An 11,483-nucleotide genomic window follows, 5' to 3' on the forward strand; every position below is an offset into this window, starting at 1 on the left:
ACTTCGTCTCAGGAGGAATAATGACTGATGAGGGCCTGGGGAATGGCTGTGCAGCCATGAAGAAAATTTTCCAGAAAGAAACACATGATGACTCAAGACAGATCTGTTGACTGGACTCTTGAGATGTGGCTTCTTAGAAGTGAGAGCGGAAAACACTGGTTATCAGGAGGAAGAGGGATAGAGGATGGAGACAGGGTGGAGAGGACTGGTAGATGAACTGGTTTTCTCTTTAGTAAAGTCGCATTGGACAGTTCCATTCTCTGGGAGGAGTTTCACTTACAGGATGAGGAGAAGGAAAGAGTGAAGGAAAAGCTGCCAAAAGTTGAATGTGAAGGAGGCGAACCATCTTTTACTCAAACTCTGAGCCTAGAGTTCCCATCATGGCTCAGCAGAAACAAATCTGACTAGCATCCATGAAGACGCAGGTTCAATTCCTGGGCTCGCTCAGTGGGTTAAGGATCCAGCGCTGCTGTGAGCTGTGGTGTAGGTCACAGATGCAGCTCAGATCTGGTGTTGCTCTGGCTGTGTTGTAGGCTGGCAGTTGTAGCTTTGATTTGACCCCTAGCCTGGGATCTTCCATATGCTTTGGGTGCAGGTCAGTAGAAGAGATATTTTTAGACTTGAGTGAGTGCCCAAGCCCTGCAAATTTTGAGGTGTGATGACACAAATACTGATGTATTCTTTTTCTGTTGCTTCTCTAACATATTATGAAGATTTTAGTTGCTTAAAACAACATCTATTGGAGTTCCCATCGTGGCTCAGCAGTAATGAACCTGACTAGTATCCATGAGGATGTGGGTTCGATCCCTGATCTCGCTCAGTGTGTTAAGGATCCAGTGTTTCCATGTGCTGTGGTGTAGGTCACAGACGTGGTTTGGATCTGGCTGTGGCTGTGGTTTAGGCCGGTGCTGCAGTTCTGATTCAACCCCTAGCCTGGGAACTTCCATATGCTGCAGGTGTAGCCCTTAAAAAATAGATAGGCAAGCAGGTAAGAAAAACCAACGGGTGCATGAAAGAATTCCAGATTTCAAAAGAGAGGGATCAAACTCAGCAATCAGTACAAAAACCACCTTATGAACTAGAGGTGCTGCAAGAAATGGAAGAATACCTAGGGTTTAGAATATTTCTAAATTATGTTTTAACACAATTCTTTGGAGCACTACATTTGTAAACATATTTGTGGGCGGTCTTAAAGAGGAAAGAGGTGGATATTGGGAAGGATTGTATGGGCAAAAAAATACACTGTGGACAAATTAAAATCTGCAGTGACACAACATGTATTTATAGATTGTCTATTGCAGAAATGGAGTCAAGGAAGTGCGAGGGCATGCTCAAAAATTTCTCCCAAAACTCAGAGGAAGGAAATAAAGACATGAACATTGGCTTAAGAAAAGATAAAAGAACAGAGGGAGAAGAAAGAGAGGAATTTCAAAAAGAACAAACAGCATGTAGAGAAGGAACATTTTAAAGAAATAATAAAAGACACATTTTTTTAGCTGAATAAAGACTTGGGTGTTAATTTATGGCTTACTGAGCATGGACAAAAATAGAATAATGAAAATAGACTAACAAAGAGTATAACCTGTACAATATTAAAACTAAGAGGGTTTCATGCTTGATTTTTTTCAGAGGTGTCAATAGAAGTGTTTTTCAGAATGACGACACTACTGCCATATGGTAAACGGAAACTGTAAGGTGTATCTAAATTCCAGACAGTATAAAAATGTGAAAAAAATGTCCTTTAGTCAATGAAATAGGCCAACCTAATGAAATGTTTGCATTTTTAAAGAGAAGAAAAAGAAGGTGAAGAGCATGTGGGCAGGATAAAGGGCTACTTATTAAGGAAAAAGATAAGGCTAAGTTTTTTTTTTTATTTGCAAAACTAATGATCACAAATACTTGTGGGAGTTCCCGTTGTGGCTCAGTGGTTAACGAATCAGACAAGGAACATGAGGTTGCAAATTCAATCCCTGGTCTCACTCAGTGGGTTAATGATCTGGTGTTGCCATGAACTGTGGTGTAAGTCGAAGATGTGGCTTGGATCTGGCATTGCTGTGGCTCTGGCATAGGCTGGTGGCTACAGCTCTGATTCGACCCCTAGCCTGGGGACCTCCATATGCCACGGGTGCAGCCCTAGAAAAGACAAAAAAAAAAAAATACTTGTACGCAATTTGGAGAGGACAAGGTATTGCATTAAGATCATGATACCTGGCTCCTCTGCCCTTCATGGGAGAATGCAACAGAAAGACATTCTCAGACATTCTCAAGATGTATCGGCTGAACATACTCTTCCTGAAAATAATTACCTACCATCATATTCCAGACAAGTGAAAAATGAATCAAATTAAAGAAATCAAGAATGTGGAATTCATGGTATAAAATAATTGGTGTCAATTAATTGGTAATGCTTAAGTTAAATCTAAATAATTACTGCCAATATACCTGTAAAACAACACGAACATTTAAACAAAATCTTTTTTTTTTTTGTCTTTTTGCCATTTCTTGGGCCGCTCCCACGGCATATGGAGGTTCCCAGGCTAGGGGTCCAATCAGAGCTGCAGCCACTGGCCCATGCCAGAGCCACAGCAACGCGGGATCCGAGCTGCGTCTGCAACCTACACCACAGCTCACGGCAATGCCGGATTGTTAACCCACTGAGCAAGGGCTGGGACCGAACCCGCAATCTCATGGTTCCTAGTCGGATTCGTTAACCACTGCACCACGACGGAAACTCCTTAAACAAAATCTTTAAAGACAAGCATGTAATGTATGTTAAAAGGTTCTCTAGAGAAACAGAACCAATTGGATATGTGTGTGTACATTAATTAATTAGTTAATTGATTGATTTATTGTAAGGAATTGGCTCACATGATGATGGTGTCTGGCCAGATTCATATCTACAGTGTGGGCCAGAAGGCTGAAGATCCAGGAAAATCAATGGTGCAGTTCCAGTCCAAAGACCAGCAATCTGGAGATCCAGCAGAGTCGATGGCACAGAAGAAGTCCAAAGGCAGTCTCCTGAAGAATTCCCTCTTACTAGGGGGAAGGCTGTTCTTTGATTTCTATTCAAGCCTTCAATTGATTGGATTAGTATCATCTACACTACGGAGGGCAATCTTTTCATTCCAACATTCACAAAAGGTTAATCATGTCCAAAAACACCCTCACACCAACATCCAGAATAATGTTTGATCAGATATCTGGGGACCCATGGATAAGTGAAGTTGACACATAAAAATTAAACATCACAATAAATGAAAGTTCTTTAGTGATAATAACCAAGATCTAAAAGAAGAAATTGTAAATATAAAGCTGGGAAATGTTGAGGAATGGACAGAAGGAAAGAAGAGTTATTCTAGCAAAATAGATTTCCAAAAAACAGACCATGTGATGTCATCAAATGTAGAGGTGAGAAGAGATGTGAGCCAGTACAAGATGCTTCCAGCAAAACTTGTCCATGCATTTGTGCAGACATGCTGAATTCTTAACTATTTTCTCTCTCATCCATGTTTCATTTTTGTTTGTATTTGCTCGCTGTATCTTCCTCTATTACTTTAATCTTTCTCTGCTTTTGGAAAGCAAAATAGAATTTTATTTTTTAAAAACTTACTTGAAATTCCTAACCATTTGACAGGAAAATTTAACTCATTTATAGTTATTGTCACAATAAACATGTTTGATCTTATATCTGATACCTGGTATTTTGTTTTCTGATGATTGCTTTTGTACTTCTATCTTCATGTGGATTTTCATTGCTTTTTTTCTCCTCTATATTCTTGAGGGTTTTCCAAATTTGTTGTCTACATCACAGTTTTCTAGTGTCCTTTCAGCTTTGAGCTAACTTTAATGTAGATTTTAATTCTTCTATTAGAGTTTATATTTCCTTGAGTTTTTCTAACATTTTATGTGGCTTTTTTTTTTTTTTTTCATTCTTGCCTCATCTTTTCTGGCTCCTTGCTTTTGTTTTATAGAGGATTTTTCTATCTATCTATCTGTCTATTTATCTAAGTATCTATCTGTCACCTATAGATGGATGTAAAATTACTTGCTATTTACCAACAAGTATTTTTAAAAATTCTGTTCATTTCTTTCAGAAAATCATTTTTAAGTTATGCTTTTTCTCTGAGTCTTTAGGGTAATATTATCTTTCCTTATGTTTCAGTGCATTTTTATAGGCCTCAAATGTGAATCATAATTTTAAGGAAGCAAATCTTTGCATCATTTAGTTAACTATTCCACCAAAATATTGCATATGAATAATAGGATCTGTGATATTTATGACAATGGATTATGGGTCCCAAGTTACAAAGAACTCAAAAGAAAGTACATTCAGTGTGTTTTTTTTGAAGTCCCGGAATAAAAGTGCTTTTAAAATGACTTAATGATCTCTGGAACTTTTTCTTACCTACTGAGGAGAAAGTCTAGGTATAAGAGAGATTATTATAAATTTGTATCAATGGAAGAAAATGGTATTAAAATGGCTTAATTTTTATAGTAATATTTCATTAAATTAGAAAAATCAAATTTTATTTGAGGACTCCCAAAATCCTACTTAAAGTTTGGTATTTTAATATTAATTTACAACACGTAGGGTTTTAATAGCATAAAGAAATTTGGATATTTACAGTTTTGTTTAGTGAAGAACTCTCAAAAAAGCCATTCTTATTCTTAATTGTCCTGCCTCTTCCTGCCTTTCTCAGGAACAGTGAATTTTAAGTGCATCAGTACCAGAAATTTATGAATATACAAATATCTATGCTCAGACTTAGCAAATCTCTTGTAAAAGTGGAACATCTTCATATAAGATGTATGCAGCTTTCCAAATGTTGTTTGTTTCTAAGTGTTCCTATAGAGAAATATAAGAGGTGTCTATTTTTACAGTCTTAGAAGGCACATACATTTCAAGCACCGGGAGTGAGAAACACCTGCTGGTGTAGGAAGAGCCAGAGATACTTTATTTTGACTTCAGACCAGCTATCAATATTCGACAAGAGCACCTGTGCTGAGAATTAGTCAGTTTCTGCTCTCAGACACCCTGCCACGTGGTTCTCTGCACTGGTAACTCCTTCTGGTTGGAGGGTGCAGGCAGGGTGTACTTGATTAGTGGGCCTAAATGTTAAAAGTATTCTTATAACAATTATAATAATTTCTACCAATATGCGTAGGTGAATGTGACCCAGAGGTTCCCCTCAATTCACTGCTTTGGGGGTAGATCAAGTGCCTATAAGGTGGTAGTGTGCCCTAGGGACAGAACATGGACTTTAGTCATGTAGAACTGGACAGAGGTCCAGCATTGCCTCAATTAACCATGTGGCCTTGGGAAGTCATGTAGCCCATCACTTATGAAGCACTTGGTCTTCATTCAGATTCCCCAGAAACAGACACTGTGATGATGGTTGTGTGCATTGGCCAGGATTCAATCAGAGAGGCAGAACTAGGAAGAGTAATATGGAAAAAGGACTTTGTTGTAAAGTGGAACAACTGAGAAATTATAACCAGGAGCACGTTCTTCCAAGTATCTGTTGCCTTATCTCTAAATTCGGGATGATAAAGCCTTTCTCATTGTTGTTGTGAGGGATGAATGAGGAAACATGATAACAGCACAGATTGGGTGGTCAAAAAGTCCTTAAACAGCTAAAGCAAGTTCTAGGCCAAACCACTAACTATGCCAGTGGCTCCCGGAATCTCTTTACAGAATGACATGGTAACTTAAAAAAATGAGGAAAGTTATGGGTGGGTGCCAATTTTTCATTTTAATAAGTTATGACATTATATAAGCACTTACTAGCTAGGATATCCATCATTTCATAAAAGAAATGACATTTTAAAACCAAGAAGTGTAAGAAGGTCATTCATTATTGTCAATGTAGCAATAATGATGGGCCACATTGTCAATTAGCTATATAATGATATGTTTTTTGTTTTTCCCCTTATACAATAGGTCATCGAATAGTGTCATGGGCAGGCATTGGTACAGAGGTGCATTTTGAGACAACCTAAAGGAACATATCTTCCTTTTGCAAGGTGCAAGATATGTTCCTTTAGGTTGTTTTCAAACAGTGCAATTGACAGTTTGCAAGTTAACTTGATCCATACAAGAAGCCAAGACCATTAATTTGGAGATTAAAAAGATTAATTTGTTGATTACTTCTCATTTGTTTTTTAGGCATTTGTATCCATCTACTGAGTTCTGGCCTCTGGTAAAAACATATGAATGATGGTGGGTATGTGCCTGAAGTTCAGGATGCCTTGAATCCATGCAAAGGACTTTGGGTTTTATTCTGAAAACAACTGTTCCACCCTCACAGTTTCTTAACTATAGTCCAATGGAAAGAGAGTGTCATTTGCCCTTGAGTTTGGATCACGTTCTGAGAGTCACCCTAATGGACATTGAAACATTCTGGCTAGAAAAAGAGAATCATGCTGATGGGCGGGGCCTCAGTTGCATGTTTACTCCTAAACAAATCATGTAGAGTAGAAGTCAAATCACAGTCCAAGGGCGGTCTGCCTATTTTTGCTAATAAAGTTTTATTGGAACACAGACGCATCTATTCATTTAGAGTGTTGCCTGTGTCTGCTTTGACAGCTACAAGAGCAGAGTTGAATAGTTACATCAGAGACCATGTGGCCCATAAATTCTGAAATAGTTATTGCCTGACCCTTTACTGAAAAAGTTTGCCAACCCCAGGGCCAGGGATGTACTAGTTTGCTTGAGCTGTCATTACAAATGTGCAGACTGGACAGATTAAGCAATAGAAATTTCTTATCTCAAATTCTGGTGGCTAGAAGTCTGAGATCAAGATGTCAGCAAGGTTGATTTCTTCTGAGGCTTCTGTCCTTGGCTTGTAGCTGGCTTTCTTCTCACAGTGTCTTCATGTGGTCTTCCCTCTGTATGTGTCTGTCCAACATTCTTCCTCTGAAAAGGAGACCAACCATATTGGATTAGGGCCTATCCTTATGGCCTCATTTAAAATTAATGACCTCTTTAAAGACCCTCATCTCCAAGTCCAGTCATATTCTGAGGTCCTAGGGGTTATAACTCCAATATATGAATTTTCTGTGGGGAGGGAGACACCATTCAGCCCATGACAAAGGGAATATGGGCTCTGATTAGACATAACTTGGGTCACGTGTTCTACTGTGAAGGGATGGCTGAGAGTGAGGAGAAATAATTTTCAAGTGGAAAGCAGGACATCCTCACCAAAATACCTGAGAATGAGTGCTGGGTGGTAAACACATTGTCAGGGATATATTATCACTGCTTTGAGTCCTCTAGAAGAGGAAAATGTATGGGACCACTGGAAAGAACTCTGGAAAAAAAAATTCGTGTTTGACTCTGGGGTGAACTGGTCTGCTATAGAGATAATGAATCAAAACACTATGTTAGGAGTTCCCGTCGTGGTGCAGTGGTTAACGAATCTGACTAGGAACCATGAGGTTGTGGGTTTGGTCCCTGCCCTTGCTCAGTGGGTTAACGATCCGGCATTGCCGTGAGTTGTGGTGTAGGTTGCAGACGCGGCTCGGATCCCGCGTTGCTGTGGCTCTGGCGTAGGCCGGTGGCTACAGTTCCGATTCAACCCCTAGCCTGGGAACCTCCATATGCCGTGGGAGCAGCCCAAAATATAGCAAAAAGACAAAACAAAACAAAACAAAACAAAACAAAACCAAACAAAAAACCCCCACTATATAAGAGGAAAAAAATGTGTACATCTATCTTCAATTGCAAAATAAAACAGCAAAATCAAAAGTTGTGAACCCAAAACCTTTTTTATTGCAATACAGTTTTGAGCTATTGTCTGTGAAGCCTCCGGCATTAAAGATCAAAAGAAAATAGAAAGTATACAAGCTAGAGTGCTTACAAATGGTGGATTTACATTAATTGCATGAACCTCTGCCAGGACCCAAAGTCCATGTTAGCAAGTTACCAAGGATTCTTATAATGACAGACATGCAGGGGCCTTCTGACAAAAAGAAAAAAATCAGGCAAAAGGTACAGTTTTGCTGTGTCTGGGAAAGGAATTCCTGGGCCAAAAAGCCAGAAAGAGAAAAACAAGAATGATTCAGTCCCCAGTGTCTTGTTTTCTTCAATGTCTCGAAGAAAAAAAGTATCCAAATAAATTAAGAATGAGCCATCATAGTGGTTCTCAAATGCTGTTTTCCAAAGCATCAGCATCAGTACTACCTGGGACCTGTTAGAAATGCAAATCCTCAGGCATTACCCCAGAATAAGCAAATCAAGAAATCTGAGGCTGGGGTCCAGGACTCTGTGTTTTTAAAAGTCCACCGATGAATCTGATGCATATCAAAGTTCATGAACCAATAAGCTAGTGAATTCATTCACATTCAGAATGAAATCTTTATGCTAAGTTTTGCTGTATCAATTAGGATAAGGTTTAGCAGTTGCATGTACAAGAAAACCAACATAGCAGTGGCTTCAATAAGATGGGTGTTTATTTTTCTTATACATAGAAGAAGTCCAAGAGTTGGAGTTTAGCACTGGTAATGTGGCTTCATAGTCATCAAGGACATATGCTCATTTTATTTTTTTATTCCATTAAGATGTCCGCTTTCATAGTCAAAGTGACTCATGGTTCAAAATAGCTGCTGGAACTCCTGCAATCACATCGGCTTTTCCAGGTAGGAAGTAGGAAACAAGGGGGGAGGAAAAAGGTATCTCCTAGATGAATCAGCCTTCTTTAAGAAGCCTCCCTGGAAACTCCACCCAACATGTTATTGTCTAGTATTCACTAACTCTTGTGGTAGGAGAGGCCTGGAAATACTCCTTTTGCTAGTCAATGACCGATGAAATAAAATTGAGATTCTTTCTGTAGAGAAGAAGTGAGAATTGGATAGCAACTCACAATCTTTTCAATAGTTGCAAAGTGACTCAGCCTAAGGGCATTACAAGTTGGGAAAAGGGAAGTATACGTCCAGGGAGGGAGTTCTTTATTGTTTAGAAGATAGTGGCTCTCCTTCTCTCCCTCTTTCTAGAAAGGGGATAAAGATTTGAATAGAGAGATTTTGGAGAAATCTGGGGGGAGAACTGCTGACCTGAGCTTGGGCAAGTCAGATCAAGAGCAGGGAGGATGGCACTGAAGGATTTGGCTCATTGTGAAGGGTTCGTGTCTTTAGATGGCTTCCTTTTGCAATGCCAAGGAAAACCCTAGCAAGGAGAGCTCTAAATGTTTTCTTCCTATATTGAAATTCCTTCTGAAACTGACCCAGGTCTTCAATAAAGAATGACAATACTACAGGAGGGGCTGTGGAGAAAAGGGAACCCTCTTGCACTGTTGGTGGGAATGTAAACTGGTACAGCCACTATGGAGAACAGTTTGGAGATACCTTAGAAATCTATACATAGAACTTCCATATGACCCCCGCAATCCCACTCTTGGGCATCTATCTGGACAAAACTCTACTTAAAAGAGACACATGCACCCGCATGTTCATTGCAGCACTATTCACAAGAGCCAGGACATGGAAACAACCCAAATTTCCATTGACAGAGGATTGGATTTGGAAGATGTGGTATATATACACAATGGAATACTACTCAGCCATAAAAAGAATGACATAATGCCATTTGTAGAAACATGGATGGACCTAGAGACTCTCATACTGAGTGAAATGAGCCAGAAAGACAAAGACAAATACCATATGATATCCCTTATAACTGGAATCTAATATCCAGCACAAATGAACATCTCCTCAGAAAAGAAAATCATGGACTTGGAGAAGAGACTTGTGGCTGCCTGATGGGAGGGGGAGGGAGTGGGAGGGATGGGGAGCTTGGGCTTATCAGACACAACTTAGAATAGATTTACAAGGAGATCCTGCTGAATAGCATTGAGAACTTTGTCTAGATACTCATGTTGCAACAGAAGAAAGGCTGGGGGAAAAAATGTAATTGTAATGTATACATGTAAGGATAACCTGACCCCCTTGCTGTACAGTGGGAAAATAAAAGAAATTAAAAAAAAAAAAAGAATGACAATACTACAGGGAGTTCCCTTCATGGCTCAGTGGTTAATGAACCCGATGAGGATCCATGAGGATTCGGGTTCAATCCCTGGCCTTGCTCAGTGGGTTAAGGATCCAGTGTTGCTGTGGCTATGGCATAGACCAGAGGCTACAGCTCCGATCCAACCCCTAGGCAGGGAACTTCCATATGCTACAGGCGGAGCCCTAAAAAGCCAAAAAAAAAAAAAAAAAAGAATGACAATACTACATACGTTGTGGGAGTGAACTTGGGGGAGAATGAAGGACAGTGCAGTGAGGGAAAGAGAAGTGTTTCAGAGCAGAGAGACTTGAGAGTGACCATGATGCACACATATGTTTATGGGCAAAGTGTGCAACACATTCCTCCCATGGTAGATGAGATAATTTTTGATAGCACACAAAAATAACATCAATAGCACTTAAAAAAATTATTGAGGGGTTCCCGTCGTGGCGCAGTGGTTAACGAATCCGACTAGGAACCATGAGGTTGCAGGTTTGGTCCCTGCTGTTGCTCAGTGGGTTAACGATCCGGCGTTGCTGTGAGCTGGGGTGTAGGTTGCAGACGCGGCTCGGATCCTGCGTTGCTGTGGCTCTGGTGTAGGCCAGTGGCTACAGCTCCGATTCGACCCCTAGCCTGGGAACCTCCATATGCCATGGGAGCAGCCCAAAGAAATAGCAAAAAGCCAAAAAAAACACAAAAAACAAACAAAAAAAACCTTAGTTGAATCAGTTGAAAAGCACACACTTTGCCTTTCTGTAGGAGAAAATGTCCTGATAAAAATGTAGAGAGACCCCGCCATGATGACTAAGCAAAATCTGGCCAACTACCTCTAACCACCCCTCCCCTACACATCTGCTTCTGTAAACTTGCCAATTCTCACTCTGGTCCACCAGGCATGGCCCCGGAAGAACTAGCACGTAAAAGCCTTGTGAAACCCCTCTTTGGGGCTCAGACTCCCGAGAGTGATCTCCTCTGAGCCCGCCGGCATCATAAACCTGAGTTCTCCACCTCTCCAAGTGCTCGCTTGGCTTCTCACTGGGTGAAAGAGCTGATCCACTGCAGCCACAGAGCTGCTGGAGCTGGTACACAACAGCCACAGGGCTGTCGCCAGAACTGATACGCTGTGGCGCAGAGCTGCTGGGCAGCTGCCGTAACATTTCTGGAGGCCCCAGAGAGATTCCAACTGTTCTGGCCCCTTGAGCCACTGGAATGGAGGCAAGGCCAACTGGGAGCTGGGGAGCCTCGAACGGAATGAGGTGGCACCCCCCCCCCCCATGGTATTCCAGGTCCTCCTTCATGAGCAGCATTCCTGACTCCCAGGGAACTGAACCCTGACGGGACTCAGTGGAGAGACAGACGAACTCACCAGGAAGGCATCTGGACAAGGTAAGGCCCCGGGGCAAACCCCAGTCAGTCCCTGCCCCAGTGGGCAAAAGAGGGGGCTGATCACCCCCTTAGGGAGACTCTCCTGGTCGGAAGCTGT

Source organism: Phacochoerus africanus, chromosome 5 (assembly GCF_016906955.1).
Source record: "Phacochoerus africanus isolate WHEZ1 chromosome 5, ROS_Pafr_v1, whole genome shotgun sequence".
Lineage (NCBI taxonomy): Eukaryota > Metazoa > Chordata > Mammalia > Artiodactyla > Suidae > Phacochoerus > Phacochoerus africanus.